The sequence below is a fragment of the Lynx rufus genome, unplaced genomic scaffold, assembly GCF_022079265.1.
Source record: "Lynx rufus isolate CCGP_SWC_20201006 ecotype Redwood Valley unplaced genomic scaffold, mLynRuf1.p SCAF_26, whole genome shotgun sequence".
Lineage (NCBI taxonomy): Eukaryota > Metazoa > Chordata > Mammalia > Carnivora > Felidae > Lynx > Lynx rufus.
The window spans coordinates 4,625,963-4,650,735 of record NW_025814841.1 but is presented as its reverse complement, the minus strand read 5'-3'; the positions used below and the strand labels follow the sequence as shown (position 1 = coordinate 4,650,735).

The 24,773-nt window shown below is 46.5% G+C and overlaps 1 long non-coding RNA gene across 1 annotated transcript in view; it reads right to left on the bottom strand.

Annotated features, from left to right (window-relative positions):
• Positions 1–1,192: 1,192 nt before the first annotated feature.
• LOC124519084 (uncharacterized) overlaps positions 1,193–24,773 on the bottom strand; it is a 36,974-nt gene continuing 13,393 nt past the window's right edge. Inside the window, exons 2-5 of the long non-coding RNA XR_006963995.1 lie at positions 20,955–21,145; positions 6,339–6,430; positions 2,582–2,864; positions 1,193–1,508 (exon numbers count right to left, since the gene is read on the bottom strand). This is a non-coding gene — a long non-coding RNA (uncharacterized LOC124519084). The remainder of the gene's footprint in view (positions 1,509–2,581; positions 2,865–6,338; positions 6,431–20,954; positions 21,146–24,773) is intronic.

The window sequence follows — 24,773 nt, the reverse complement described above, 5'->3', positions numbered from 1 at the left end:
GATGAGACAGGAGAAGGAGGAGCAGTAACTCTAAATGACAGGATTGCACAACACGCTGGGACTTTCTCGGGAAAAGCAGGGTATTTGCTCCCAGGCCCTGTGTGGAAGGACCCTTCAGGCCCCTAGATACGGAGAACTTTGCTCTGGGCCCAAGATGAACACGGGTGTCCTGGTGCTTGGCTCATCATTCACTGAGGGCAGGCCAGGAAGTTAGTCATATGTAACGTAAAGGCAGCAAATTTAGCACAGATGGCAGCTAAGCACACAAGGTCTACAGGTTACCAGTTATGTGACACTGAGCAGATTATTTAACCGCTCGGAGCCTTAGTTTCTTCTGTAAAATGGGTGGAATGATCGTACCTACCTCACAGAGTTGCATGAGGATTAAATAAGACAACTTAAGCAAAGCACACAGTAAGCACTCAGTAATTATCAGTACTTCTGGATCAAATGTATGGGATGTTGGTAAAGCATCTCTAAAGAGGTTCCAAGCTCGTTAACCACTACTCAGTGTTAGGGACTCTCATGAGGACCCAAATTCTATGTCAGAAGAAACCTAACAGGCATCTCTAAGGTCAGGAAATCCCGGATAGGAAACGGAAGGCCTTGAAGACATGCTTCAAATCAAGTGTTGGGATTTAGGGAGAGAAAAAAAAAAAAAATGTGGGAAGTGCACAGAGAGAAATACAGACTGTTTTTGCAAAATGGGATTTTGTTTTTTTAGACCATGAGTTAATAAAGAAGAACGAGTATCTTCTTGCTTGAGACAGAATGTAAAGGGGAAACAGCCCCTTGCAGAAATAGCCCCGAGCACACCCCTCATTCAAAGCCCTTCATCCCCTGCAACAGCAGTTAAGTGCCCACATACCCTATAAGGAAACTCGCGCTTAAAGGGGCAGAGCTGAGAATGCAACCAGTCTGACGGAAGCCAGTATTTCTGCTCTTCAGATGTGACCATAAAAGACATCACCACTGGCAAGAGGGTCAGAATACTTATGGCCTGATATTTACGTGGATAATAAAGAGATGTGAATTATGACATCTAGGAGTTAAGATTCTTTGAGTTGGAAGAAGCAAGAGTCAATTCGAATTAGAACCAGCTCAAACAAACAAATAAAATTATTATTTTTGGTGGGGGAGGATTCCAGGCAAAATGGACCAACCAGATTGCAGAAGGAACAGAAATCGGGGATCCAAGTAGCAGGAATTTATTACAGACTTTTTGGAGAGCTGCCGCTTACATGAACAGGACAAGGGCCTAGGTCTGTTGGTTCAAAATTCCGAATTTCTAAGAAAGAGAATCTGATGGGTCCAGCTCAGGTTAGGGGCGGGGCCTAAAGTGCCAAAGTGGCCACAGTGGAGGGAGGAGGGCCCACCTCTGCCTCCAGGCTGCCTCCAGGTAAGGGAATCCCTGGGAGGGAGTTGGGGGGGGGGGGTTGTCTCAGCCACAGTTGGTTTCAGATGCTCAAATGGGATCAGGCAATGGAAGAATCAATCTTCATTTTTTTCTGAAAAATAATGTAATCATTTTTGAATTTTAATAAACTTCATTAAACAAACGTATTAAGTGCGGTTTAGATACGGCACAGCCAATACAGATGACATTGTCTATGGTCACACTGGGGATCTAGGTGGCAATTCAGGGAGCAGGTAGTAATTGTTCATTGTGAGGTTACTGCTCTGGAGACACGACCTGGAGAGGAGGGTAGGGAGACCTAGGTCTGGGGACACCATCTGGAATTTTACCTTCTAAATTACGAAGGTACGTTGGAAGTTACCTTTAGAATGAGGAGGAAGGGAATTTAGAAAGAGGAGGAAGACACCACCCATAATCCTTCATTCCATCATTTCTCTTGTCACGTTAGATGCCACAACAGAGTTCATACAGTTTTTGTCACCTGCTCTTTTCATTGTCGTGAGCATTTTTCTGCCTAGTTTTCCTAGTCTTCACATCTATGACCTTTAAAATAGAAACATACTGGGGCGCCTGGGTGGCGCAGTCGGTTAAGCGTCCGACTTCAGCCAGGTCACGATCTCGCGCTCCGGGAGTTCGAGCCCCGCGTCGGGCTCTGGGCTGATGGCTCAGAGCCTGGAGCCTGTTTCCGATTCTGTGTCTCCCTCTCTCTCTGCCCCTCCCCCGTTCATGCTCTGTCTCTCTCTGTCCCAAAAATAAATAAACGTTGAAAAAAAAAATTTTTTTTTAAATAGAAACATACTAAGAATGGTCTTTGTGTAAAAGACTTGACACGAGGGGAAGTAAAATTGACGTTTTCGTCAAGAAAATACTGGCCTGGGGCGCCTGGGTGGCTCAGTCGGTTAAGCGTCCGACTTTAGCTCAGGTCATGATCTCATGGTCCGTGAGTTCGAGCCCCACGTCGGGCTCTGGGCTGATGGCTCAGAGCCTGGAGCCTGCTTCCGAATCTGTGTCTCCCTCTCTCTGCCCTCCCCTGCTCATGCTCTGTCTCTCTCTGTCTCAAAAATAAATAAACGTTAAAAAAAAATTAAAAAAAAAAGAAAAAATAAAAGAAAATACTGGCCTATGTGGAAAAATCCGGAAACCCGATGCCAGCTGCCAACCTACCTGACTTCTAGAGATCACCTGTTACTGAGTTCTTCACAGCCACTCTCTTCCTGCCCATCCTGCTGTGGGATTGCCAGGTCTGTTGCTTCAAGGTAGGAGTACGCAAAGCATAGAGAGCAAAGTTGGTGGGGCAGGGATGAGGTGTTGAGTCCCCGCTGACGGTCTGGATGTCTAGATGGGTGGTTCCAACTGAGGGCAGTGTCTTCCACCCAGTGGACACTTGGCCCTGTCCGGAGATACTTTTGTTGCCACGACGGGTGGCGGGAAGGGATGTTGCTGGATTCTAGTGGGCAGAGGACAGAGATGCTACTAAGCATCGTACCACACACAGGACAGTCCCCCCCCCCCCACCACCACCACCAAGAATTATCCCAGGCAAAGCATGCGTAATGCTGAGGTTGAGAAGTCCTGATCTAGATTGCACTGGTATTGCCTTCAAGACATTAAGGGACAAGCACTCCACGCGTTCTGTGTTTTCTGCCCTTAGCTGAGCTGGGAATGACTCTGGGAGTCTTGCTAAAGGCGATGGGAGTGAATGATAATGGATCTGGCGGGTACCCGAAATACAGCATGAGGCAGGGGGAGTGCAGGGGCTAAGCGTCAAGACTTTGCAGTTTGAAAGAATCGAGTTTGACTCCTGGGTCATGAAATACGTTCTCTGGGGCCTGCAAAATGGGACGATGATATCTGCTTCACAGGGCTCCAAGGGGGTGAAATTAAGTAACGTGTCTGCCACGGTTGGCACAGCGCCTCGCCTTGGTGTGTGACACCCGGCGGTGGCGGTGGTTATCACGCCAAAGCTCAGCTTCACGGTGTTTTCCACTTTCCCAGCCTCTAAAAGGCAACAGCATTCCATAAATTCTTATTTAAAAAAAAAAAAAAAGGATTTGAACTGATTTTTGTTATCTGGGCTTTAGAGACCCAGGCAATGTGGGGCAGATACACGATCTACCTATTTTCACAAGAACTTTTTAGGTGAGAGTTGTCTGGTTGAAATCTCTTTTATATTTTCTCTGGTGTTCTTCCTCCTCCTCCTCCCCCTCCCCCTCCTCCTCCTCCCCTTCTTCTTCTTCTTCTTCTTCTTCTTCTTCTTCTTGAAAGATTGTAGTGGTGGTTCTTGTTAATTCAGAAAATGCTTGCTTTCTGACATTCTTGGTTAAGCTGTTTTGATCTACGGAGAATTCAAGAGTGGGCCAAGCTGAAATAAAAGTTATTGGGTATCCAGACAAAAATTATTGTCCACAGATGTAATGAGAGTTGCCAGAGCAGTGTAAGAATATCTCGGGTCCCCATCCTGAGCGAGGTGTCTGGTTATCAGAAAGCAACCACAGGAGAGCCCCGTGTACATTGAGGGTCTATAACCACCCTGTTATCTACAGCTTGTTCTTGGGTGTCTGAGAATATCTGAGCAACACCCGATGTCCCTCATGAAATGCATGTTGAGCTCCCTGGGGTGGGCACAGTTCTGAGTCCCAGTACAAGGAGAAGGGAGCAGACGGAAGAGAGAAGGAGGTGGGAGAGAGGTAAGAGGGGGAGAAGGAGAGGAGAGAGGTGAGAGGGAGGAGGGAGGGAGGAGGGATGAGGGAGGGAGGAGGGATGAGGGAGGGAGGAGGCAGGGAGAGGGAGGAAGTAGGTAGGAAGGAGGAGGATGGGGGGAGGAGGGTAGAAAGGGAGAAGGAGGAGGGAAGGAGGAAGGTATGCCCCCCCCCCAGGGTCAGCCCAGTTGGGGGAGGGGGGAGCCAAAGAAAAGGGCAGGGGTGGAGCACACCGAAATGCTGGCCTCAGAAGAAGAAAAAGGAGAAGCACCAGCCTAGGACAACTGCTCCTGACAAAGAACAAACACTGGTTCTGGTGAAGGAAAAAGGCCAAAGGGCACAGAGGGAGCCCAGAGAAGCCTGATTCAGTTGCCCCGTTGGGACGCAGACCCACAGCAGGGCATCTGCAAGCTTCCCAGCCAGAATGTTCCTCTTCTTGCTCCTCCTCTCACCCACCCTCAGCATTGTCCTGAGGCCAGGACACCTCTTGTTTCTATGAGATCCTGGGTGCTCTGGGTCCCCTGGGAGCCCTCCGTGGGGAAGGCTACTCTTTTCCTTTTCAGGCAGCCTGTGCCTTGAGGCCCAGCTGATGCGGCCTCTCCATAGTCTGGAGCCCGTGCTGAGGACTGAGAAGCACCCATGTGTGGCCTTCATCCGTGACTTTGACACAGCACCTGTCATGGTGTCTGTGTGAGCCATTTCTATTCTCCCGACATGTAAGTGAGCTGCAAAGGTAGCTGACATAATAATGTATTTGGCCTCTATAAATAGCGTATGCAAGGGGAGGGGAGAGGGCTGCGATAGAGATGTAATGTGTGGCATTGCAGGTGTTGGGGAAGTGGGAGAATAGGGGGTTGAGAGAAGGGACCAAAAGGAAGCAAATTAGTGGAGGAAAGATCACATACCCACGGTTCAGCCTTGGAGGGCCGAGGCAAAGGCAGAGCCAGAAGGTCTGAGGTTAGAGGAAGGCAGAAGGAGTTGGGTCAGAGGATCCCATTAGAGTTTGCTCTAGCCTGGGACCATAGGAAGCCTTAACACTTCATGTTGTGTAGGGTGGTGAGTATAGTTCAGCATCTCTCAGGAATCCCTTAAAGCTGTTGGCAGATTTGTAGGGCGGGGGCGGGGGGGGAGTTTTTTATTTTCTACATGGAGGGTCCAGAGCCACCCCCCGTAGTAGGCAGCTCTATGTAGGGGCTGAGGTGTTTGTTGGGTGACAGCTGGATGTCTAGATTGGGAGGGTGGGCAGTGTGGAGAAGCCATCTGGGGGTGAATGGTCCTGCAGGGGGTCTAGACTGGGCATAGGGGCTCAGATGGCTCCTGGTAAACAAGTAAGAGGCCCCAGAGAAAGAGGATCCAGAAAGAGCCAGAAAGGTAAGGGGGAAACCAAGAAAGTGTTTTATAGCAACCAGGAGAAACGGGAATTTCATAAAGAGGGAGTGAGTAACAGATCTGGTCAGGTAAGGCTGAGGCCACAAGTGTTTGCTGGACAGTAGGAACTGAGAGGCCAGAGGTGTCCTCAGTTCCCACGTGGGTGTGTTTGGAAGCTGGATGGGCTGGGCTGATGGCAGATCCTCATAGGACTGGAGAGAGTGAGCGCCAACTGTGTTTTAGAAGCTTGGTTTGAAAAGGGGGCCGGGACACTTGCTGCGAGCTGGGTGCAGGATCACAAGAGTTATCTTCCCCTGTGTTTTTGACAAGGTGACAGGCAGATGGAAAGAAGCCAGGACAGGGCAGATAAAGGTTCAAGAAAGAGAGTGGAGAGTGTGTAAGTCAAGATCCCGAGATGTTCTTGGAGCCCCGTTCTTGAAGCAGGGGAGGAGGAAGTGAAGGTCATGAAGAGAGGCTGACAGTTGAGGTCAGCTATGCCCAATGACCTCTACCTTCCCTGTGAAGTAGGAAGAGTGGCGTTTGCTCAGGGAGATTGGTCCAGAATAGAGTCCACTGTGGAGGGAACAGTGGGGAGGTAGAGCTGTGCTGGAGACCACACATTTGCAGGCACGCCAGTCATGCCTCCTGGGTGTTCTCTCCAGCCCTGTCACTGGCCATGGGCAACCCTCTCTACCAGCCCATTTTGTCCGTCTGGCCTCCCCAGGTCCCCACCCTTCCTGTCTACCCACTGTCTCTCCAGAAACCCGTGTCAGGCTGATCAGAGTATGTGTGTGTGTGTGTGTGTGTGTGTGTGTGTGTGTGTGTTTTACAAAAGCCCTGCAACCCTTCCTTACCTGAAATGAGTTCAGTCTCATGTTAAAGTTCTCGTCATGTTGATCCCAAGCCTGCTTCCCAGACAGTGGGTGCCTTAGGGTCCCAGGAATTTCTGCAAAAACAGTTCTCATTCTACCTTCCAAAGTCAGACCAATCCTGTTTTTGCCCCTGACTGACTGTATCTCCTAGGGCAGAGTTTTACCTAACTGTCCTCTACCTCAGTTTCCTCAACTATAACATCAGAATACTAATACTGTCTTAGGGGGATGTTGAAGGATTAAATTGGAAGTCACACAAGGCATTTTGTGTGGTGTCTGACATGGGGCGCGAGGTGGATAAATGATCACCATAATGACAATACATTAATGGCCATGCTTAATGTTCATTTTTCTTTTAACACTGATAACAATCCTTCAAATATTTAAAGTCAGCTATGTTTCCACTAACCTGCTTTCCAGCTTAAAGATCCTCAGTTCTTTTCATGTTTTCTCTTGAGGCAAGGTTCAAAGAGCAGGTCTGTCAGAGGGCTGTAAGCCCCATGTCCCCGGAGGAATTCAAGCAGAACACGACGTGTCACTGGGCAGTGATTTTGTACATGGCCTTGAACTTCTGATTGAGGCTGAAGCTGGAAAACCCTAGAGGTCCTTTCCAACCTTCTGTCCTTCCAACCTTCTGACTTAAAAAGCAAGTTTAGAGGGGCGCCTGGGTGGCTCAGTCAGTTAAGCATCCGACTTTGGCTCAGGTCATGATCTCGCAGCTCGTGAGTTCAAGCCCTGCATCGGGCTCTGTGCTGACAGCTCAGAGCCCGGAGCCTGCTTCAGATTTTGTGTCTTCCTCCCTCTCTCTCTACCCTTCCCACACTCATGCTCTGTCTCTCTCTCTCTCTTTCAAAAATAAATAAACATTAAAAGAAATTTTTTTAAAGCAAGTTTAGAAAATAATGTGTTCAATAAACACTACTTCATATCAATAGTATCAGTGTCAAGGCCAAGGTTTGTTTTTACTTTGAGAGAAAGAGAGGGAATGAGTGAGGGGAAGAGCAGAGAAAGGATCCCAAGCAAGCTTCACACTCAAGACGGGCTCTATGTCACAAATGTGAGATCATGACCTGAGCCGAAATTAAGTGTGGGTCTCTGAGCCCACCAGACGCACCTAGGGCCAAGGTTTTAATAGGAATGCCCGTCTTCCAGACTCTAAAATCAGTGGGGAGGGCCTAATTTCAATCACAAAATGTCAACAGCATCATGCTTCACTCCTAGGGCTGTAAAGGTGTATAAAGTGTTACTTTTCTTGATAAACGTCATAGCAACAGCTCTGTATGTGTATTCGTTTCCTTGGTCCTCATAAAACCTGCGAGGAAATTCCTGCTGTTATCCTCATTTGACAGAGGGGAAAGGAGGTTCAAGAGGTTAAGCAATAGGCCACACTGTTGCGGCGGGGGGGTGGGGGGCTGGGCAGTAGCTGCACCAGAACCCAAGCGCTCTGGCTTCAGAGTCCTTTCTTGGCCACTAAGCTATGATGCTTATAGCTCTGCTGAGGATGGAAACTGCAAACATGTCACTCTGAGTTTTTGGACCATTTCTCAAAAGAACCCCAGCCACTTAAACCCATTTCGTAACCGGAAAGGAATCTTTGAAATCTCTTTCTTCAGCCACCATCTTGTAGACGAGGACCCTAGGGCCCAAGATGAGTGTGGAGACTTACCCTGAGCCCACGTCTTTGGTTCTCAGCACAGTGGCTTTTCCATCTCCCACACTGTTCATCCCTGTCGCTTCTCTTCAAGGGGGTTAGGCCCCTTCTCTGACCTTGATGGATGCTGGCAGAGAAGACGGGGGGCACAGTTCCCTCATCACAAAGACATCACAGGCAACAGGCCGTGTCTGAGCCTTTGAAGAGGCATAAACTCAGTCCCTGTTAGTTCAGTAGAGGCCCCTCTCACTGGACGCCCTAACTCAAAAACTGGCCCTTCCAGGCCAGACTGAGAAACCTTTTTCTCCTGGTCTGCCCCCGCCTCCATCTGTTTGTGCTGAAATTAAATAAACAATCTCACCACCAGGGAAGTGTTAGGAGCAAACTGGGAATTCTTTATCAGAGACACGACTTGATTGGGAAGCACTCCGGATGACTAATTATGACTTCAAGGGGAATTCGCTTAGTGGCTACAGTGTTGGAAGAGGTACTCTCTGCATGTAAACTGGGCCATCTCACAGCTCTGAGTCTAATAATTTAATTAGCTCTGTAGATAGTTAGACATTATAGAAGCCAGTGCAGCATGTCAAATAGACAGCTTTACAATGGCCGTGCGGGGAGTAGACGTCTTGTGCTGCTGAGAAGCTGCTGCCCGGCAGGGCTCCCTGGGGCTGCCACCTCTTGGAATCTCACCACATACCAGTTTTCCCTTTGATAGGAGCCTGGAAAACTCCTCCGTTTCAGCTCTCAAGATTTCAGAAATTAATTGTATTCATTTAACTTCTAATGGCATTTTAAAAACATACACACATGTAGAACGGAGGGTAATGAAGCCCCATGTATTCAACACTCAGCCTCAAGCACTGTCCTGCTGTTTCATTCAGTCTTCCCCAACCAAACAATTTTAATGGTCTGTTTGCTTTTGCTGGAATATTTTAAAGTGAATTCCAGACGACGTGTCATTTCGCTTGTAAATACTTCAGGATTTATCGCTAACTAATAAGTACTTTAATAAAAATATAACATGAGACTGTTATACCTAAAATTACCAAGAACTTTTTAACATCATCTAATATCCTGCTGGCGAGATATAATAACAATACACTCAGACTCAATTATTGTCCAATTGGCTCAATTTTCCCCAGTTGTCTCCAAAAAATGCCATTTTTCAGTTGGTTTCTTTGAATAGAACCCAAACAAGTACCACACTTTGCATTTCTTAAATCCCATCAAATCTCTAACAATTCCCGAATGAATCTCTAACAATTCCCAAATTAAAAAAAAAATCCATTTATTTGAACAAAAGTTATTTGTTCATGTGTTCTATAGTTTTCCTGGCTCTGGGTTGGCTGATTGCATCTTTATGGTGTCATTTAACATGTTCTGTTTCCCCTGGGTTTTCTATCACATCAAGTCTAGAGACTTGATTGGAGTCATATTCAAGTTTTTATTTTTACTTTTTTGTAAGAATTCTTCATAGGCAGTTCTGGGATCTTCCTATTGTGTGACCTCTAGAGGCACATAGTGCTTAGTGGAATTCAGATTGATCAGGGACTTCAGGGAATGTTGGCCTGATCCACCCCCCACAAAGTCCCCATTGTGTCCAGGTCTGTTCTTTAATTAGGAGTTGCTCACTCAACCAGACTTCCCAGAGTCTTTAAGACATCAGCTCAGTTCCCATTACTTGTGATTTTTCAATCCTAGTGTCAGATTTCTTGAGTTTGATGATTCTGTGTGCATTCTGAACGCTCTGTGTTCTTGTCCAAAAATGTTTCTCCCCTCAGGAGAGCTACTCTGACCTCCAGTGTTCTCTGTTCCAGACGAGCTGGGATCTCTACGTGGGGAGTTTTGCTTGACACGGAAGCCAACTCTAGAACGCCACCACCAACCCCAAATCAGTGTGACCAGAAGGATCAACGTTTTTGATAGTCTGCTTTCCTTCCTTCCTTTTCTGCTCCCTTCCTCCCTCTCTTGGCGATTTTAGATAGAGGAGACAGGCAGTGTGTTCACGGAAAGCCTGAACACTTGAGTTCCTCACATCTTGGCCCACAGGTCAAGCTGACAGTTGTTGAGCATTTCCATGTAACCGCGCCACGCAAAACATATTCCCGATGATTTCACTCGATCCCCACAACCTCCTTCTGAGGTGGGGTATTCTTTCTAGACCCATTTTTCAGACGGAAAAGCTACGATTCTAACAGATTTAGACTCTAGAGCCCCTGCTCCAAGCCACTGTGTCACAGTATCTCCCAAACATACGCCGGGAGCTCTGCTAGGTTTGTTTTTCTGCTTGCCAAGAGTGCTCACTCTTGGTTACAGGGCCCAATCTGCAGGGAGCCAGTGAGTCAGGCCCAGTGCTTAGCAGGAGCTTCATAATAAAAATGTATGAAATGGGGGCGCCTGGGTGACTTGGTTCAGCGTCCAACTCTTGATTTCGGCTCAGGTCAGGATCTCGTGGATCATAAGATTGAGCCCCGTGTCGAGTTCTGCTCTGAGAGCGAGCAGGCTGCTTGGGATTCTCTCTCTCCCTCTCTCTCTCTGCCCTCACCCTGCTCGTGCGCTCTCTCTCTTTCAGAATAAATAAACTGAAAAATTTGTTAAACGGATGAACTTAGTTAGTCTTTCTGATCCTTAATTTATTTTTGTTAAAGTAGAGATTAAAGAAGACCTTTTCAGGGTCGCCGTAAGATTCATTGAGATGTTAGCACAGCAGCCGGCACAAAGCAAGTGCTTCGTCACTGGAAATGATCAGCATGTGAATAACCCAAGAAAGCAGAAAACCCCAGTTATCCCAAATTTAGCTTTGAGAGTCCGTTGTCTAATTCAGGTAAAGTTTCACTTTCCTAATTATGTTTTGTCTAGGCTAGCTCCACTGAACACCCGGTGGTCCATGAAACGCTGGTCCCTTTGAGATAAACTGAGTTCCATGGTTCTGGCCAGAGAGCATACTAAATGCTGTGAGCTGGCCTGCAGTAAAGAGAGCTTTTAACTCAAAGTTTTCCAAACATCTAATCATAGAATTCCTTTTCCAAGTAATATTCATTGAAGTCCCCCAAAACTCTTTTCTGTAGTCCCCTCCCTTGGGGAATGTTGGCATAGCAAACATTAAAAAGAGTTTGCATCCCCTCATTTTTCAACTAAGGAATGCGATACGCTCCGTCACAACAAGGATACGCCCCAGGGGAGAGCCCTGATTAAAGTTTGCCCCCCCGCGATCCACAAAGTGGGTGAGCTAGGCTGAGTGTTCATAGCAAAGGATGAAAAAGGTGAGCATGTTTATAGCACATGAATCAAGGCTAGACTTCCCTAAAAGCTGTCGCCTGACTAGTAGCAGGAAGCCTAACGCTCTAGGACTGTCTGGTTTTAATTATTTCAGTTTATCTATTTGAATTTGACTTTTTCTCTGTTGGGTGCCCGAGTTTCTGGCTTCCATCCACGAGATAGGATTTAAAAGCATTTGAGAATATCACAAAGGCAGCTTCTGCAGAGTTTCTGCTTTGCCAGTCCCCACCCCCCTTTGTCTATTAAGGATCTTGCTGTTGACAATGATTCTCTGTTATGGAAAAAAAAAAAAAAAAAACCTCAACAAAAACTAATCAGGTAGCAGTGATTGGATGCGAGGAATCAGCCATTAGGACACCTCCCTCATAACTTTTGGCCATGTCAGGGTAACTTCTGTATTATTATTGACATATTATTTGTCTTTACGTCATCTCACCCTTTTAACATAAAGAAATATATACATTCACTTATTTATTTTTATAAATACCATCCTTAATTTTTTTTTTTTAATTTGAGAGAGAGCGAGAGAGAGCAGGGGAGAGGGTCAGAGGGAGAGAGAAAGAACCTTAAGCAGGCTCCACATGGAGCCTGATGTGGGCTCAACCCCACAGCCCCGAGATCATGACCTGAGCTGAAATCAAGAGCCAGATGCTCAACCAACTGAGCCACCCAGGTGTCCCAAAGAAATACATTGTTTTTTTTCCCCAAAGAAATATATTTAAATGGGAGTTTATAGTACTGTATAAACAGAAAGCCAATATCACTCACCATAAAGAAGAAAATTTAAAAATTACAATAAAAGCAAAACAGGTTGTTAAACTTGAAATGTTAAGAGGATTAAAAGACAATAGCGAAAAGCAAATAACATACCTACTGGCATTTTTAGAACACGTTCCTAGACATCAAGAGCTATTTATTACATTTGTTAGGTAAACATAAGTTCTTTATTTTTTTAATTTATTTTTTAAAACTTTTTTAATGTTTATTTTATTTGGGGGGAGAGACAGAGTGTGAGCAGGGGAGGGGCAGAGAGAGAGAGAGGGAGACAAAGAATCTGAAGCAGACTCCAGGCTCTGAGCAGTCAGCACAGAGCCTGATTGGGGCTTGAACTCATGAGCCATGAGATCGTGACCTGAGCCGAAGTCGGACGCTTAACCGACTGAGCCACCCAGGCGCCCCTTTATTTATTTTTTTAATTCCTAATTGGAAAGGGTAAAAGAAGGCAGTTTCGCATTAGCTGGCTAAATGACACATGCACAGACTCCATGACCCTGTCATTCTCCTTCTAGAGGTTAATCCTACAGACACACTCTACACTTTCCAGATAAGGGTACAAAGCTGTTCACTACAGCATTGTTTGTATCGCAAAACACTGAAAACAACTGAAAGATTGGAGACCCCCCCCCCACCTGTCCTGTGGGCTAAGTGAAGAAGGTAAATACAACATAATATACACTCATGGAGTGGAAGATGATGTAGACACAGAAAAGAAGGACACCCAGATCTTTATATATCAACCTGACCGATCTCCAGGACAGAGCTTTTAAATGAAAACAAGCAATATGTAGGACAGTGTTTGTAGGGAAGATCAAACAATTAAAAAAATAACAAATATACATATTTGCCTTTACGTGCATAAAATATATCTAGGACACAGGATAACATCAGATGCTTCTGAGGAAGGGAGCTACGTGGCCAGGGAGCAGACATAGAGGGAGATTATCCACTGGACACCGTTTTGGGTTTTAAGTTTCGGAGTGTGAACTAAGAAAGTTACGGTTGGCAGGATGGCGACCTCGCTAAGATATCCATGTCCCAACTCCCGGAACCCGTGAACATGTTATGCTATGTGGCAAGGAGTAATTCAGGTTGCAGATGGAATTAGGGTTGCTAGTCAACGACCTTACAATCAAGAGATGATCCTGGATTATCAGATGTAATCTCAAGTGTCCTTACAAGCAAAAGAGGGAGACAGGAGAATCATTGTCAGAGTCAGAGAACTGAAAGTGTGACACTTCTGCCTTTGAAGATGGGGTAAGGGAGCCAAGAGTCGAGGGATGCAGGTAACCTCTAGAAAATGAAAAAAGCAAGGAAACAGATTCTCCCTAGAGCCTCCAGAAGGAACGCAGCCCTGGTGACATCCATTTCGGACTTCTGACCTCCATGATGCTAAGATAATAACCGCATGCTGTTTTAACCAGTAGGCTTGTGGTCATTTGTTGCAGGAGCAATAAAGTACCACTTATGTTAAGTATATACATACATGCATATTTATATATTTAAAAAATATAGCGCAATGGTTGAAAGTTTGCCCTTGGCAGGCAGAATTGTCTGGCCTTTAATCCTGGCTTTTCTACCTGTGCGACCCTGGGCAAAGTGCTTAAACTTTTGTGCCTCAGTTTCAATATCTATAAAACAAAGATAATAACAGTCACTTATTTATGGGATGATATTACCTGACGGTGTCACTGAGAGGATTAAATGAGTATGTGCACTTCCAACGGTCCCTTGCACAAAGAAAGTGCCAGTAAACGTTGACTCCTACTCTGTTTAACTGTCTCCCCTGACTGGATCAGATGCTGAGAGATAATTCCCACTCAAAATTATGCGAGTGGAAGAAAATGATATAAATGACTGTATTCAAAAACAAAAACCCCGAACGAAAGAACCAGAAAAGTAGTTTCAAGAAACCATCTGACACTATCTCTAGGATCCGCTCTTCATACTAAGGTCCAAAATTATTTGGTGATGTCCTAAAGTAGAGCAGTAAAAGTTTCCTTGTCTACTAAACCACTTCCAGTTTGACTCCTTGGCCTTTTTATTAAGTCGTCTAATGTCTCCTCCTATTTTCAGATGAGTTAAAAACCAGGTCTTTCAGGCAACAGCAAAAACCTCAAGTCCCAGGATCGAAGTCTCTGCCAGACGGGGCCAGGTTTCTGCCAATGCATCTCCCGGGTGCATCTCCTCATACACTTGCCTGGTAACAGCATGTACAGGAGTTGAGATGAGCACAGAGACTAACTTGTAAGCCACGCCCACCCTGCTATACTATCTCACCAAAGGAAAGTTTTCTCTGAAAAAATAAAGTTCCCCTTATAACTCGGTAGAGTAAAAACTTTTCTAATCAAAAGACAATGAGCTTTCATTTGAAACAGTGGTTCTTTGTAGTCACCACCCGTCCCTTCACTCAGCCAAGAAAACAGGTCAGGTCTTTATTGAACTGCCTGCTTGTGACATGATTGACAAGTTTATCAGCTTCATTAAGTACTTGTCTTAAATCTGCACACGCATTCTGGAGGGCAACGGTTTCTTTGTATATAAGGGCACTGAGGAGACACAGCTTTGCGGTAACAGCTTGACTATGGAGACAGATTTCTCGTGTTGCCAGCCAGAGCTTCAGCCCATCCATGCCTACCCTAAATTCTTGCTTCCAGTCCATACTGCAAGTTATCAGTCAGTTGTCCGTACAAGCTGGCCAAAGTTGGCAGCATAAAATATTTTCATGGGCTTCTTCACTTGACTCATAGGCTGTCATACTGACAATCCTAAAAAAAAAACCACCAGGATTCAGAATATCACTTGGGTTTGCCAGTTTTCAGTGACTCATTTCACTTTGTTGTACCGATAAAAATGGCTGCTCTATATCGGCTGCCATTTCTGTCATTTATTTTGCTGGACAGAGATATCTCGTCAGTCATTATGTTTACTTTGATCATCATTCTCCGCTTTTTTGGTTTTTTTTTTTTTTTTTTTTTGGTGTCAGGACTGACAATTTGTCAATAAACTTAGCAGTTCCAGGCTTTGCAATTAAATATAATCATATGCATTTGGCTTCAGCAGAGTTTACACTTTTATCTCCTGATACACTGTATTCTGATTGTAATGTTAAGTTGCTCTGATCATTTTTATATGGTATTCCATGTACATTTCAAAATGATCCTTGATGTTGGATAAATTTATGCCAGAATTTAGGAGCATCTCCAAAATATGTGATGCATGATAGCATTGGTTCATTTTCATTGCCAGTGCATTGGTAATCCACATTTCAAAGAATTACCACCACATATGTGTATGCGTGCTTTATTGTTCTGTTGTCATTTGCCTTGTTTGTGTCTGATATTTTTGCAACACTGACAGGCAGTTCCGATATTTATTCATGTGGTCATTACCCTCGTCCAAAGACAAATGCCTTTTTAAATCCCAATCAGCAGGAGTGCTCCCAAATCCTTCACAATTTCCACCTGTCTTCAACCATTGGATTAGATAAAAAATAAGATCAGAATCCCAACTCCAGTGCACAATGATGTATTCTTACATATTGGAAACTAAACGATTGTCAATTTCCAAAAGGGATGTTTTGATTTATCTTTGAAAAGAACACACAACACATATAGGACTTCAGTGTTTGAAAATCCATTCTAGCAAATGGCTTTTTTTTTTTTTTTTTTACATAGCACTTATATGTTATTTACTTGTGTATTGTAGTCATTTTTATGATGTCACTACTCTCCCCACCACCTCCTGCCCCAGGAATGGAAGCTCCATGAAGTAGATTTTTGTCTGTTTAGATTTACAGCTGTATCCCCAGCATGTAAAATGGTACTTGATGGATACCAGGTGCTCAATCAGTATTTGTAGAATAAGGGAATGAATGGACCAGCAGTACAGACATAGGGTGCATGGAAGACCCAAACTCTTTCTCTCTCAGCTCTGCATGCTCAATGACAGCTTTGTCCCTGGCTGGTTTTGTGGTCACAAGATGGCTGCCAGAGACAGTTGGCATTATCTTGTCCACATCTATGAGGAAAGAGAAAACACTTGGGCGGGTCAACTTCCGTCTTGTGCCCTCCTGAAGGGGGTGGTAATATATATGCAGATAGACAATGGCTTAAACTAATCAGGACCCATCCTTTCTCTGACAGCCAAGTTGAAGAGTTAGAGTGAGCATCTCCTGGACAGGTAATGGGCCATGTGGAGTTTGATGGACACCTGAAGTATGGAAGTAGGGGTAGAAATGGGTGATAGGAAGCCACCACTCTCTAGGACAACTCTATTGATTTTTAAAATATCAAATAGTTCAGGGGCACCACGGTGGCTCAGTTGGTTGGGCATCTGACTCTCGATTTTAGCTCAGGTCATGATCCCAGGGTCATGGGATTGAACCCCACATCAGGCTGTGCACTGAATGTGGAGACTGCTTAAGATTCTCTCTCTTTCTCCCTTGCCCCTCTCCCCTGCTCATGCGCTTTCTTTCTCTCTCTTTCTCTCACTCAAATAAAAAAAGACCTACTATGTGCCAGGTACTGCTCTAGGCACTGGGATGCAGCAATGAACAAACTCCACCCTCATGGAACTTATCTTTTATTGAGGGGAGATAGGTAATTAATAGACTATTAATAAACTATGTAGTATATCAGGGAGTGATATGTGCTATGGAGGAAAATGAAGCAGGAAAGAGATTCTATGTAATGACTAGGGAAGAGGCAGCTGCAGATTTCAATAGAATGAGTAAGGAAGACTTTCCGGAGAAGGGAACATTGGAAAAAAATTTAGAGATGAGGAATCAGGCTCACGGATATTGGGGAAGGGGCTGAGTTTAAAGCATTTTAAATTCCAGATACTTGCAGAACATCTAAGAGCTTTTCTCCTATAATTAAGTGATGATACATAATACAGCTATTAGGCTCGGATCCCACCCAGAATGGGAGATAGTAGGTTGCCCTTTTAAAACCTGGATCAACCCAGAGGGGCTGATCCCTGAAAAACAGATTAACAAAGACTGAAGGATTCTTAAACAAAATCTTTCCTGATTGCTTCATGAAATTTGAACTTTTAAATTTTATTTTTATTTAAATTCATGTTAGTTAACATATAGTGCAGTATTGGTTTCAGAAGGAGAATTTAGTGATTTATCACTTATATGTAACATCCAGTGTTCATCTCAACAAGTGCCCTCCTTAATATGGGTGCCCATCACCCATTGAACTTTTAAATAAACTTCTATGAGAGAGTATTACTATGTTCTACAAATTTGGGGCACTTAAATTCGGTTTATAACACTGGGTACACTGGGTAAAGCAAACTTTCCCTACCAGCCTTACAATTTTGGTGGAGGAAAGGAGACAATGGAAATATAAAATGAAAAATATAAGTGGTGAACACACACACACACACACACACACACACACACACACACACATACACACTATCCAGAAAAGCCTTCCTGCCTGAGGAGTCACCAAGAGGTGACATTTGAACTGGGAGGGCAGGATGGGGGAGAGAACATTCCAGACCAAGGAAAGAGCATTGCTGGGGAGCAGGGGAAAGGACAAGAACATTCCAATGTTGAGGGGACAGGAAGAGCACAGGATAAAGGGCTTATGCACACTTTTCTCTCCAGAGATAAAGTAGATTGTCCTCGCTTTGGGAATCAGGAACACTGGTGAACATTTCTGTTTTGGACAAGGTCATTGGACCATTATCTGGTGAGCATCTCCCTTAACCAAAGCACATGCTTGGGACCCATTGTTCTGCTAGAGGTTCAAGAAAGAGACCAGGGATGGAGATGGACGTTAGGAAGCCAATGGTGAGGACAGCTGTGATAAAGCGGGGAAATGCAGGGTGAGAAAAGATGGGGCAGGACTGAAGCAGCCCCACATGGGGTATGAGGAAGAGCTGGTGCTCTCCAGAGAAGTAGAGGGACTGGGCTGGGAGAGGCATGGGCCAGATTTGCTTCAGTCGGCCTGAGGAAGATGGTACCTCCTTGAGGCATTTGCTCTTCTGGACAACTCCCTCCTGTGGAACTCTTTCCTCCCCACTCTATGGATCCCCAGTCTCTCCTCTCCCTCCCATGCCACTCCAGAACTTTCCTTGGTAGAAGCTCTTCTTTGGCTTGATTATTGGATATTGACATCTCTTAGAATTCCGCCATGGCCCTCTTGCTTTGTACTTCAGCTGCACTTTCCCACTGCATCCAAGCCTATGGCCTTCATTTAGGCTCTTCCTGCTTTGGAAAGAAGGAGATGGATTGGAAGGAGGGAGGGAGGAAGGCAGGAAGAAAGGAAGAAGTGGAAAAAACTTCCAGAAAGCACTGCCACCCAAGTTATTGCTTCATTGTCTTATTTTACTATATTCAAAACTTTTTAGGGATTTGACCTTTGATTTCTAGAACTCAGTGAAATACTGGCATGGTAATAGTGTTTATTAATCAGGGCTCAAAATATCTACGGTACTTCATTTTTTAACCTGGCATGTTCTCAAAACTGAAAAGTACACAAGAAAGTCTGCACACGGGCTTGGCCAGGTGTTGGTTTACTTCTCTGACTCTCTTGTTAGAGTGCAGGCTGACCAGCACCGCCACCTTAGATCTACCTAGGCAAGAGGAGCCCCTGTCCTGGTCCTGTGCTCTGTGCCCCTTCTCGCTGGTCAAGGAGTCCACAGAGCCACAGGACCAAACCTGTCCCTAGGCCATTCCAGATCCCAGAAATTCCTAGATCCCAGAATTTCCTGCCCCAAATGTCCCAAATCAACTCTAGGGCCTATGCAGGGCCTCTTTTCTGGGCCAGTCCTCTGGAGCCACAGTGGTGCTCAGGCCTGAGGGTGGCCTGGGGCTCTGTTTGTAGGAGCGTGTGGCTGAAGCTTGGCTCTGGGCACTGGTGTCAGCCTGCATCCTGGGAGGCCCCTCCGGGTGTGCTGTTGAGCAGGGAGTGGGAGGAGAAGGGGCCGGCAGGGAGCCCTGCCCATGTTCCACATTCCAGTGCGAACTCCAAAAAGCCTGCTGGTTCTGAACTTGATCTGGGACTTCCAGGGCATTAGGAAGTTATTCGTCAAGGTAGAGAGAAACACTGCATTCTAATTAACTGTTTATGGGTTTAATAATTGAGAGATTGTTAGATATGCGTTACACGGGCCTCTATTTGTACTCTTGGCCCAGGCCCTGCAAATGTTAGAGGCATACCAGGTGCTAAGAGAGGAATGTCACTTTTGCAATATCGGCGAGTGGACCATTTTGAGAGAAGTGATAAAGAGGAAACTGAAGCACTTCCTCTGCCCACCCAGGGGCCCTGGGAGAAATTTATGCTATGCAATTTCAGAAACTAACAAATACTATTTCTGGCACTTCCTTCTAATGTATACGCCCTTCTCCCTATATATTCTCAGTAGTGTCAGATGTAAAACGGGCTCGCCTCACATCAGACCCAGAAGAAGTCCAAGGAAGTGCAAGCATTCCTGACTTAAAATAATCTGATAAAAATATTCTTTAATCTATTGGGAGATATTAAAATGCATATAAACATATTCTTTGGTATGAACATTACATTTCATTGATATATATATAGTGTGGGTGTTTGGTTATATCAGTGAGTGAAATCTGTTTTTAAAAATCTGGAAAGCTTTTGGTTCTGTGCTTCTGAGAAAGAGCTTCTGGAGCCATGTTCCAGGGTCCCCTCAGAGATAACACTGGTTTAAACTGCCACCTGCTCAATGGGCTTCCAAAGCTTTATCTCCAGCCCTGGACTCTCTCTCCTGAGGGGAGCTCATGCACTTGCCCAGTCAACACCTCTATGTGCCCCACACCCCAACTCAACGCGGAGGAGTCCGTATTGGTATCCCGTGGCTGCCATAACAAATTAGCCCATTCTTGGTGGCTTACAACAACAGGAATTTTAGTTTTTCACAGCTGTGGAGGCCAGAAGTCTGAAGTCAAGGTGTCAGCAAGGCCACGCTCCCTCTGAAGGCTCTAGGGGAGGATCCTTCCTTGCCCCTTCCAGCTTCTGGTAACCCCAGGCATTGCTTGGCCATGGCTGCCAAGAATCCAATCTCTGCCTCCATCTTCACATGGCCTTCTCCTGTCCCCTCTGCGTCTCAGATTTCCCTCTGCCCTTCTCTTACACGAACACCTGTCATTGGATATAAGGCCCATTCTAACCCTAGGATGATCTTATCTCAAGATCCTTAATTACATCTGCAGAGACTGCTCTTCTAAATCAGGTTACATTCACAGGTTCACAGGATAGGGTTGGACAAAGGACATGTCCAAGTGGATAAACCACTATTTAACTCACTACATGATTCATTGCATTCCTTCAAAACCAGTTCCTTCTGCCAGCTCCGTCGAGGGTGGGGAGGGGTGTACCCACGTTTCCCAAGTTGACATGGGAAGTCACCCTTAGACCATCCCCTGCTTCCCCCCGCCCCCCGCCTCATATCCAGTCAGTCACCAGGGCCGTCGATTCACTTGTGCTAGCGCTCAAATCTGTCTTCTCCCCTCTGGTTTCCACGGCCACCCTTACTAGCCTCCTTTGTGTTTTTCAAACTCCCACCTCAGGGCCTTTGCATGAACTCTTACCTCCCTCTCTGGAAGGTTCCATCTCTTAAGCTTCCCAGGCAGACTCACCCTTTTCACAGAGCTCTCAGGTCAAGTGTTAGGGCTTCTGAGAGGGCTTCCCACCCCACCCCATGTACCTTAAATAGCTCCTAGTGATTCTACCAGGTCACTCTACTTGATTCTTCCAACCCCACCCCCCCACCCCCAACACACACACAATTCCATCAGGACAGTCCTGTCTGTTCACTTCTGTAACCCCAGTCTCAAAGATAGTGACGTGTGCATATCTGTTATCTCTACTGAGCTCCTTTTCAGATATCAGCATGCACGTACTTACCACTTCTTTCCTCAGAAACCTCTCTCAAAGTCAGCAGTTCGCCAAACTCAACTCCAGCGGACCACATTGCAAACACTGCTTCCTTGTTCTTTCCGTGGTATTTTACACCTGTGTTTCCTCCTCCCGGATGCTTTCTCCTCCTTGACCCCCGAAGGAGGGTGAATATATCGTTTGTCTTCCAAACTGGGCCACTATTTAAAGAGACAAAGGGCACTAATGAATTATTACGCCAGGCTAACCGTCATAAACTAAGACTCTCCCAAGGTGAACCCAGACGTATGGTCTCCCTCCCTCCAAAACCTCCCTCTCTCTTCCGTGGCTGTCTATCCTCAGACTCCTTTTCCTCCATCTACTCTTTAAATGTGTCCCGGGCCGTCCCCTGCTGTCGTGCTACACCATCTCCCTGTGTGACCTTACCAGCCGTGACTCAATCTGTCTACATGTCCCCATCAGTCCACCGTGTCTTGATTTCTGTACTCCATGTACAAACCCAGCTGCTGGCCAGAAGTCTCTACCTGGATGTCTCAGCAGCAATTCCACATCGACATCTAAACCAAACTCATGACCTTCAGCCTCAAACACGTTCTCTTGCTGTTGATGAATGGTAAATGGGTGGGGGGCGTGGGTGGGCGGGGTATGGAGGAAGTGGCGGTTAACAGCATAAGTTCTAGAACAGGTTCTAGAGTTATGGCTGCCTGGGTCCAAAGCCACATCCTAGCCATGCGTGGTAGGGCCATTATTTAACCTTTCCAGGCCTCCGTGTCCTCACCTGTAAAGTGGAGACAGAAGTGCCTGTCTCTTAAGTCGGTTGCGAGGGTTCAGTGAGACAATAAGGCCAAGAGCAGATGTTTATAGGATACCACACGTGCTGGGCATTTCTATGGGACCGATGTGTATTATTTCATTTAATCCTTGCAACAGCCTCATGAGGTAAGTGCCATTATTTATCATCATTACTGATGATGATGATCGTTTAAAAAACAATAGAAGTAGGCTCCAGGCCTGCGTGGGGCTGAAGTCAAGAGTCGCCTGCTCTACCTACAGAGCCAGCTAGGCGCCCGGGGAAGTATCGTGATCATGCCTCCTTTACAGAGGAGGAGCCCGAGGCACAGAAAGGTTAAGTAACTTTCTCTGGCTTAATGACAGAATTGAGCTTCAAATTCAGCAAGTCTGGCTCCAGAGACCTTTTCTCAAGCACCTCGATGTCCTCTGGGTGCCAGGTGCTTAGCACAGTATCCGGCATATAATAAGTGCTCAGCAAGTTATTTCCACTTACCATCCAGCCCACCAAGCCATCTGCCCAGGAGAAGGCCTATTTTCCCTATCCTTCCTCATCCCATGTCTGTCAAGTCCTGTCAACCACATTTTATTTTATTATTATTTAAAAAAAAATTTTTTTTAACGTTTATTTATTTTTGAGATAGAGAGAGACAGAGCATGAATAGGGGAGGGGCAGAGAGAGGGAGACACAGAATCCAAAATAGGCTCCAGGCTCTGAGCTGTCAGCACAGAGCCCGATGCGGGGCTGGAACTCACGGACCGCGAGATCATGACCTGAGCTGAAGTCGGACACTTAACCGACTGAGCCACCCAGGCGCCCCATCAACCACATTTTAAAGTGCTAGGTGCTTCTCCCAGAATTTGCTTATTTAATTATTAGTCTATATTCCTAGTTCATTGCCCAATGACAATTGATATTGAGAAGTCCACTAGCAGGGGACCAGGTGTGAATGGAAAGACCTGGATCTCTGCCTCTAGCTTGAGGCTTTTCCTGCAAACCTCAACTCTGCTTTCTTAGAAGCCTGATGCTGCACTGCCGTAAACACAAGCCCGGGCCCACATGCTGGAGGATGAGAGAGAACATGGCGTGGGGACGGGCCGTCCCTCCTGGGGCCACCTGACCAGCCAGCACCCAGCCAAGCCAGCAGCTGGCCACAGACACATGAGTGGACCTGGCCAAGGGCAGAAGAACCACCTTGCTGAGCCCAGACCAAACCGCTGACCCGCAGAAAGGGAAGTTAAATACATGGCTGTTGTTTTCAGCCACTAAATTTTGGAATTGCTTGTTATGCAGGCAAAGCTAACTCATCCGCTTAGATGTCCTGTTAGCTTAAGCTGCTGTAACAAGATGCCACAGGCTGGGTGGCTTAAATTTGTTTTCTCACGGCTCTAGATGCTGGAGTCCTAGACCAAGGTGCCAGGAGAGCTGCTCTGTGGTGAGGCTTCTCTCCCCGACTTGCAGATGGCACCCTCTTGCTGTGTCCTCCCATGACCTTTACTCTGTGCGAGCCCAGAAAGAGAGAGAGATCTCTGGTGACTCTCCCTCTCCGTATAAGGACATCAGTCCTATCAGATTCGGGCCCTGCACTTATAACCTCACTTACCCTTAATTACCTCCTTAGAGGTCCCATCTCCATATACAGTCACACTGGGGGTTGGGCTTTGACATAGGAATTTGGGGGGCACACGACTCAGTCCCTGACAGGTATCAATCATCAAGAGGAAGTCGGGCCCATGAGAGCTGCTAAGATCACTTGAGCGGAGTGTGAGGGGGCAGAGGAGACCCATCAACTAAGGACGAACGCAGGGTAACGATAGCCTTCCTGGGGCCGGCAGAGGATGATGAGCCCCGGAGGGGACGGGCAGAGGACGGACACACAAGGAGAAGCAAGCGAGGGCTGAGGAGGCATTGAAGCCGAGCCTGTTTGTAAAGAGGAAATGAGCAAGAGAGTCCAATGCAGTCGGCAGAAGTTAGGGACCAGGTGGTTTTGGCCAGGTCCTTGGTGGACTGAGGAACAAAAGGGAGATAAGGCAATGAGAGAGCCGATAAAGCTTCCAAGAGGCTTGGATGAGAAGGAACAAGAGAAATCTGGAACACAGGATCAAGAGGAGCTTTTTAGGACGGAGGGACTTGTGCATCTCTGTGCAGCAAGAGGCGAGAGCTAGAAGCAGGAGAGGCTCGCAATGACGGAACAAGGTCTGGAGGAGGCAGGGAGCAGCTGACAAGAACTAGCCTGTGTTAGCACTTGCCAACGTGCCAGGGCCGCGCTGAGCTCTCTGTGGGGCTTATCGCATTTAGTCCTTCCGTCAACTCTATGAGGTAAAGGCAAGGATGATCCCATTTCCCTGATGAGGAAACTGAGGCACTGAGGAGATTAAGAGACCTACCCAAGATCACACAGCCGGCAAGTGATATAAATGGGATTTGAACCCTGGCAACCTGACTTTAGAGGCTAGGGGGATCTGACCTGGATTTCGGCCCGCTTCTAAAATTAACAGGAAAGCGGTAGGGACGGTGATAGCAGGATCGGTAGGGGGCAAGAATTTGATGGAGATCATGTGCTCCCTGCGGCCTCAATTTTGTTTTCCGGTAGCAGACAGGGAGCTGAGCGTTATGCCTGGGGTCAGGAGGGAACATAGAGGGAGTGAGGGAGGCCCAGAATAGGAGGAGGTTGAAGACGGCAAGACTCAGGCCAGCTACTCGTGCTGGCGAGTGGCGCTGAGCTGGGAGTCCCAGTTGGTAGCGGTGGAGGCGGCATTTCTCCAGCGGCGCTCCGGGGTCAGGAGAGGGGAGGAAGGGGCACAGTGGCTGCCGTGCCAGGGTAGGAGGCTTGCCGAGGGGGTGCTGCCAAAGGGTGGGGGAGAGGGCCATGGCTACTGGTGGGAGACCGCGGTTCCTGACCCTGGCTGCATTTGAAGGCACAGGAGGGCTGAGCCCCGTCCCGTAGCAATTACCCCTGAACTTCCCGAACTGGGCGTGTGTTCGTGGTCCCCGGTGAGGACTTCTGATTCCATTCCAGTAGGGAGTTGAGGCCGAGG